This window comes from Callospermophilus lateralis, chromosome 9, assembly GCF_048772815.1.
Source record: "Callospermophilus lateralis isolate mCalLat2 chromosome 9, mCalLat2.hap1, whole genome shotgun sequence".
In the NCBI taxonomy this organism is placed as follows: Eukaryota; Metazoa; Chordata; class Mammalia; order Rodentia; family Sciuridae; genus Callospermophilus; species Callospermophilus lateralis.
In genome coordinates, this window is record NC_135313.1 from 26492166 (window position 1) to 26500155 (window position 7990).

Genomic DNA, 7990 nt, shown 5'->3' on the forward strand with positions numbered 1-7990 from the left:
GAGGAAGGTATAGACAGAGCTTGTAAGAAATAATTATATATGATCTTTCTATTCAAATGTTTATGCTTTCCTGGTGGAGATGAAATAAATACATTAATCACCATTGGGTTGCTTAATATTGCTTTGTGGATTCAGTAGCATCTCAAAATTTAGAGATGAGAATGACTCAGGATGGCTCCAATAGTTAGAGCAGACTTTCTACAGATGGTGATACTTGGACCCAGTTTTGGGGAGTGAGAAATGTTTGAGCAAGCAAGATGAGAAGACAGGTGGACCACTGTAGAAAAGGTCAGAGATAGTACAGCTATAGGGGTATTTTTATGGAGTATGAAGAGAGTGGTGAGATTAGAACAGAGTGATAAACAATGTGTATATATAAAATCTTAGCACTGTGCCTAGAACATACTTCTTTTCCCATTTGGCTTAGAATATTTTAATAGCCGTTCAATTTGTATCCTTGAGTGTCAAATTTACCATCTTCAAAGTTATTTTATATATTGCTTCCAGAGTAAGGCTTTGTGAATTGCAAATCACTTCAAATTTCTCCTGTGATTAAAATTATTCATTATATTTTGGTTGCATATTGGAAATAGTCTGAGCTCATTGCCTTGATTTTTTGAGTGATCTCTGTTTATCTCTGAAAATCTTTCCTCTCCCTATTTCTTCTGCTAGAAAAATGAACTATATCAAAATATGCAATGAATGTTTCAAAAATGTGTGTCTTAGAACATGCTGTGACATTACTCTGGAATGTCATTGTTCTCATATCAACCAAGTAAACACCTTTGTCTTTCAATACACAGTTCAAATAATGTCACTTTACTCCAACTAAGTAAAATTAACCTACCCTTTTTGTGTATCTCTATGAGTGTATGCATGCCTTTAGTAGAAAAACATATTAAATATAAAAATGTTTGAGACTTCTTTAAAAAATTGATACAACAGGATATAAATAAAGCAATGGGAAACTATTCAAAAGATAAATAAGAAATTAGAATGCAAATAATATACAGCCAAATGCAGGAATATGTTCTCTTATTTTAAATATGCATTACAATGGCTAAAGTTGGATGAAAATAGCAAGAGAGGGAAAGATTTTTGAAAATATTCAAAAATATTCCTGGCATGCATTTTTATTTGTATTTAATTTTTTTTACAGTTCAAAAATTCTACATATTTATTACTGAACCAGCCAAAACCAGTACTAAAGCACCTTCATAGCTATCTGATTAAATAAAAGAAGATCTGATCCCGATTAAATATGTCCAACTGTCTAGACAATGGTGACATTTTCATCTTGACATGATAAGAAGATCATGACTTGATACAGCATAAACATGTGAGTCATCTCATGAGTAATTCCTTATAGACTCAACCTGGTTCCCCTCCAATACCTCCTTTGGGAGTTGTACTTGATTTTGTTACCAGTTTTCATTCAATCCCATTGGAGAATGGGACAATTTTGCTTTTGTTTCTTGGCCAGGAATCACTTGATCCTGAAAGTTTTGTGAGAAGACATGGTGAGAAATGGGATCAAGTGCACATACCACAATGGCAAAAAATAGACAAAGTCATAAGATACATTTTTAAAGAGTCCAATCTCTAGAACTCTGTATAACATTTCATTGTTTTGAAATCTCCCTGAGTTCTTCATAAATAAGGTATGGAATGATAAAACAATGAATGTTTTTCAATTGCATTCAGGATTGATATTCAGCCAGTATTTAGCATCCTGGATACTAAAATATTGAAATGTTTCCCCAAGGATGGGTATCAGCTGTTACCCTGAGTGCATTCTCTCCATCCCTTTATGCTCTGGATCATATTAGAAATTTCTGCTCATCTTCACCGTCAGGGTCAGGAAAGCTTCAAGTGCTTCAACACTTTTTGGGATGTCCTTTCTGATTGGCCAGTGTCCGTGTCTTTCTGATTGTAAATGTTTCCTATTATTCCCAGGTTAACATGAAATACCTCTTGAGACTTGAATATTCCATTTCCTACTTGACATACCCACTTGGATTTCTCACAGCTATCTCAAATTTAACATGCCACAAGTGCAGCTGTTTTAAAAAGTTGAATAGGTAGTGAAATAATGTGTTCTTTCTAATAACTTCCACAGCCCAATCTGATGTTCTGTTATCAAAGTACAGTTTGTTAAAAGCAAATTCAGGAGAACCAAAGGATTTATACTTTTGGATAAACAGAATCACTTTTTATTACTCTGGCAATGCTCCAAATATAATTATCAGTCAAAATTTTAATAAGAATTAGCAACAATATGTGGTTTTAATTTGGTAAGATGTTTTTTTTTTTTTTTTTTTCCTGCTACCCACCAGATCTGCTGGTGTTGAAAATTTGCCAGGTCGGAGAGAAAGATTGAAATGTTCTGTGAAACTGGAGAAGCCAATCAGAATGTTTTTCTGGTCAGTTAGCCATGCTCTCTCAGTTCTGAGGTGGCAGGGGATTTTCACTCAGAAAATAGTTCAGGGTCATGCCAAATATGAAAAAAGCAGTCACTGGAGTCCATTTATAATAGAATCATGGCCAACTTACACCCACCATGGAACTTAATAAAGCAGGTATAACTAAATCTCTAGATTATCATATTTTCTGAATTTTAAATATACTTTATTGATACATAATTAAAATACAATAAAATGAACTCATTTTAAGAGTAGTTTAGGAGGCTTTAACAAACCAATCATCCATGGAGTTTATCTCAAAATATGTAACATATTAATAACCTATAAAAATTTACTTTATGCCTTTTCCTAGTCAATAGCCTTTCCCCACCCCAGTACCACAAGCTCCAAGCAACCACTTCTGTACTTTGTCATGATAGAATTAATTTTACTTATTTTAAAATGTCATATGAATGATATTGATCAATAATTACCTTTGGGTTATTGTCTCATTCACTAAGCATAATTTTTATAACACTGATTCATGTTGAAGTGATTTTTCATTGGTGAATAATGTTATACTATATAATATAGTGATATATTTATTCATTCAACTGCTAATGATTATTAGTGTTGATTCTTGTTGTAAAAAAATACCATGAAGAGCAACCTATGGAAAAGCATATTTTATATTTATTTTTGGATTTTATTTTAACTTTTGTTTAGAAATAATTTTAGACTTATAGAAAAATTACAATAGTATAGAGTACCATTTTCTCTTCAATTGCCTTTTCTTAGGTTAACTTCTTACATAACCTTGATATATAGATCAAAGCTATGAATTTAATATGCATGTGATTCTACTAACTAAACTAAAGAGTTTATTCAAAGTTCCCCATTTTTTCCCATTAATGTCTTTTTTCTGTTCCAGGGCTCAGTCTGGGGTACCACATTGCATTTAGTTGTTATGTCTCCTTAGTCTAATTTATGACAGTTCCTCAGTTTTTCCTTCTGTTTTATGACCTTGACACATTGAAGAACAGTTATTAAGTATTTGGTGGAATAGATATTCTATCTAATGTTTAACATTATTAAATTGAGGATATGAATTCTGGGGAAAAACATACAGGGGCAAGGTGCATTTAGTGCATTAGATCACAGTTAAGTGATATGTATGAATATATCTTATGGCTGGTGATATTAATCTTGGTCACTTGGTTAAGGGATGCCTGCCAGGTCCCTCCACAATAAGGTGACTATTTTTACCTTTATAAACTCTAGTCACTAACAAGGTCACCCTAAATCCAGCCCACTTTCAAGAGAAGTGAAATTAAGTTCCATTTCCTGGTGGGAAAAATCTAAACCAACCTGAATTCATATGTTAAAACCCTCAAAGGAATTAAGATATATTATGAGACTATGCAAGTATTTTGTTTCTCCACCAGGCTTTGTCCATGAATTTTAGCATTCATTAGTGAATCCTCCTTGCAGCAGTTATGACTGTGGAATATTAGGGGTGCTTTTTAAAATTCCTTTATTCCTTCTACAGATATGAATTACCATTCTGTAAGCAAGAGTGGCTCTAATTTATAATTTCTTTATTTTCATTTTAAAATTTATTAATTCACGCACTTGTTCATATCTTTATGAACTCATGGGTATTTATTTTATTCTTTGGGTTATAATCTAATATGATTGTCATTTACTAGATTAGTTGGAGCTCTTTAGTTGGCTCTTATGTCCTTGTGACAATCTCTCCTTTTTTAAATTACAAAACATTAACATAAGATGTTCCATGATCATCTTTATTTTTTAGCCCCAAACCTAGGAATGGAGCCTTGGCTCCTTTTACTGGATGATATTTAGAAACCAATATCTGGATAGTAAGTATGCTCTTGCTACTGCTATGACATTGCACTAGACTCTCTTAATAGAGAAAGCTAAGAAATGCATGTAAGAATGATAGCCTTTCTATGTCCATGCACCTGTAGTTAGTTATGTATCTATCTTATATATATAAGAATATCTTATTTTAATATATGATAATTTGTATATCTTAATATACAAACATATAAAGATAAATAAACTATATAACATACATTGATTAAGCTATGTATGAGAATAAACCTAAATTAACCCAATATTTCCAACTTCAGTCTACCTCCACTGGTTTCATTCTGACATTTCCGTTTTTTAACTACATTGGTGAATTTTTCACTATTCTCTAACAGTGAGAAACCAGACTCTCAGAATTTAAAATATATTTACTTATTTGTTCAATCCTAGTGCATAGGCAAAATAGTTTCAGAATTGCTGGCATGTACCCCTGTGAGAAACAAATTTACCAATTTGAGCACAGTGCTTTGTATTTTTTCCCCCTTTAGCCTGTCAGTATCCAGTCACAACATTATACTCCCAAGTCACTTTGGTGTATTCTTTCTTTCTTAGCAACACCAGTGTTAAGTACAACACTATTTTCTCACTCTGTGGCATGGAAAAGTCATAATTACAATCGCAGCTACTTGAGAATAAGGATCCTACCTAGCAAGGATGAAATCGTAAACATTACATCATGATTCCTTGTTAGGGGGACAGGACATCTTCTCTCATAATGATTAATCTTATTCTTTGGTAGCAATCTGTTCTGGTTGTTATATTCTCTTTAATTCCCATAGATATTGTGCATGGGAAATCATTACTGAAATATAAGAGATATTTTTATCCATCTTTATTTTTAATCTATCGTTAGGAATGAGTTTATTCTAGAAAAATATAGATACAAATGAAATGACAAACACATGACTTCAGTTCCATATTCTTTTACTAAATATTCAAGGAACTTGGAGAATAATATTTAGGGAATCATGAAGAAATCTACACTAACTTGAACAAAATAATTTGGAATTATAGGATGAAATGAATTTAAAGTAAATATATGAATATATTTGGAACTGACAAAATTTGTATTTTACCAATATTATTTAATGCTTAATTTGATAAAAATTAAAGAGGAAACTTAATTCTCCCCAAATATTATTTATCTAAAATGATTAATGTGATTTCTGGTATGTTGGAAATTTTTATAATGCAAAATTAGAAAAGAAGATAAGATAATAAGAAGCTTATTTCTCCTGGTTTCTATTAAAATGTCCTAAGGTCCAATTCATATACATTAGTGCTAATGTGTAAACTCAAATTTACACCAGGTATATAATATTACATCTCTACATTTAAATAAAATTTATTGCATTCCTAGAGAAAGAAAGATTTGTATTTTCACTAACATGTCACATTAACCAAAAGCCTAGGTTTCTATGGAAGCAGGAATGTTCACTTGTTAGACATTAAATAAACCGATTACAATATTGTTTTAGAGTCAAGATGATAAAATAACTTCAGTGAAGCTACACACTAATTGTCAATCCTTTCTACATAAATTGTTTATTGAGCAAGCATTCTGGTCAAGGTACTGGGATATTCCCTTGGGGAATATAAAGATCAATAAAACTTTCTGTTTTTGTATACAGAATTACAATACAAGGTTCTGTAGAAAGGAAATGGATTAATATTTTGGAAGTGTGTAAGTGGGAGGCAACATTAAAACTATGTCATGTGAAATTAGCAACAAAGACCAGCTCAGTGACCTGCCAGGAGAAGGACTTACCTTAAGATGCCACTGTTGGACCAATCACCGACATTTTTAATAGCAGCATATTTGGGGGTGGGGTAAGGGAAGGGGTGAGGGGAGATGCAGTTAGAAGTCATTACTATAAACACACACAAATGTTTTATTTTCTGACCAACAACATGACTTTTTCATATTATTATACACTGTTTCCTTGTTAAGTATTACAAAGTGTATATTTTCTTCACATTTAAAGCATAAAAATTCTATTAACTTACTTTGGTTATTGAAAAGTATATATATTTAGCATCACAGGAACATAATATCTTTCACAGGATGCTTTGAACCACTTTAGCATAGATATTATCAACATATTTCTTTTAATTTTATTTTGTATATTTAGATATTTAAAATTGTTCAGAAAACTTTAAAGCACAGTAAAGAACACAGGGTATTTTTGCACTTCTTATTTAGTTGAATATATGCATTTGTTTCTAACTTAATTGACTTTAGCATTTTCTAGAAGTCAAACAGCTTTTTTGAAAGTCAGCCAGAAGCTTTTGTCAGGCACTTTTTTAATAACTTAAAATGAATCAGTCAAAACAACTTCCTTGCTTCAAAATTTCTTGATTTGTTCTGAGATAATTGTCAATTTTAACTGCCTCAGATTTCTCAATGTCAAAATGAAATCCAGCTTTTCCTATATATGTTTACTCTTCTGAGTTGGTTCTATAATATTATTGACTACTGCTTTAACAGAAGATATTTAAATATCTTCTAGTATATCTATAGCATGAAGCCTCATGACAAAGACTTGTTCTGATTCAAAAATATTCATATTATAGGTGGTGTTCACCTGTAATCCCATCCGCTCAGGAGGATTAGGCAAGAGGATTGCAAGAATGAACTCAGGTTCAGCAATCTAGCAAGATACTGTCTTAAAATGAATAATAAAAAGGGTTTTGGATATAGCTTTATGTTAAAGCACCCTTAGGTTTAAGCCCCAGTATTGGAAGAAAAAAAAACCTAATTTACATTAACTTGAAAGAGGTTGCTTCTAGTTTTCAAGTTTATTGCTTTTTAGATTATGAAGCAGTAATGTTCATTGTAATAAGTCTCAACATTGGAGAATGAAATGTTAGAAACCTTCATCTCCTTCCTACCAGTCTCTCCTTTACCAGAGGTGATCAAAATGGGGCATCTCCCAAGATATTAGTATATTAAAAAAATTCTCAATATATACAAATCCTGACATATATTTAATGGAACATATCATGTTTGACCACAAGCTTATAACATAAGAGATCTATTTGATTCTCTGTCATTTCTACAGAATATTTTATTATGTGGACATACCATTATTTATGTAACAATTTCCCTGCTGTAGTTTATATACATTGATTCATTTCCCATTTTCTAGAACAAACCATACTGTCATAAATGCTTATATATTGAAATTTTTGCAGTTATATAATATATGCCTGCAGGATTCTTAGGGGCAGAATTATTTGTTACAAAGAGCTGCATATTGAATTTTTTAAAAATACATATTATTTAAATAAACCAGATTGTGTTCATTGATATTTCCATAAAATATATTCACCATTGTCTGTACTGTTCACAAATGCCAGTTATTATCAATATAGTTCCATTAATCTTCTTATATACCTTTAGATATTTAATCATTTGGAATTTACTTCATGAGCAGTGCAAGATGGGATTAAAAATTCTTTTTTATTCCCTAAAGGAATATCATCAAGGCCTGGAATTATCTGTGAATTCCTTATCCTTTCTCCAACAGTTTTATTATAGGGCATGTTGGTTAACATTCTTAGTTGCAAACAACAAAATCAACTTGGGCTTTCCATAAAAGGAATTTGTTTCAGAATGTTAGGTAGCTGACAGAATCCTTGGATTGCAGAAGAAACATGAGAACTGAGGTTCCAGGACACTTCCTGAGCCA

The 7990-nt window shown here is 31.7% G+C and overlaps 1 pseudogene; it reads right to left on the bottom strand.

The window, feature by feature from the left end:
- Positions 1 to 1363: 1363 nt before the first annotated feature.
- On the bottom strand, positions 1364 to 1519 carry LOC143406870 (large ribosomal subunit protein eL39-like; annotated as a pseudogene).
- Between the last annotated feature and the right edge of the window lie 6471 nt (positions 1520 to 7990).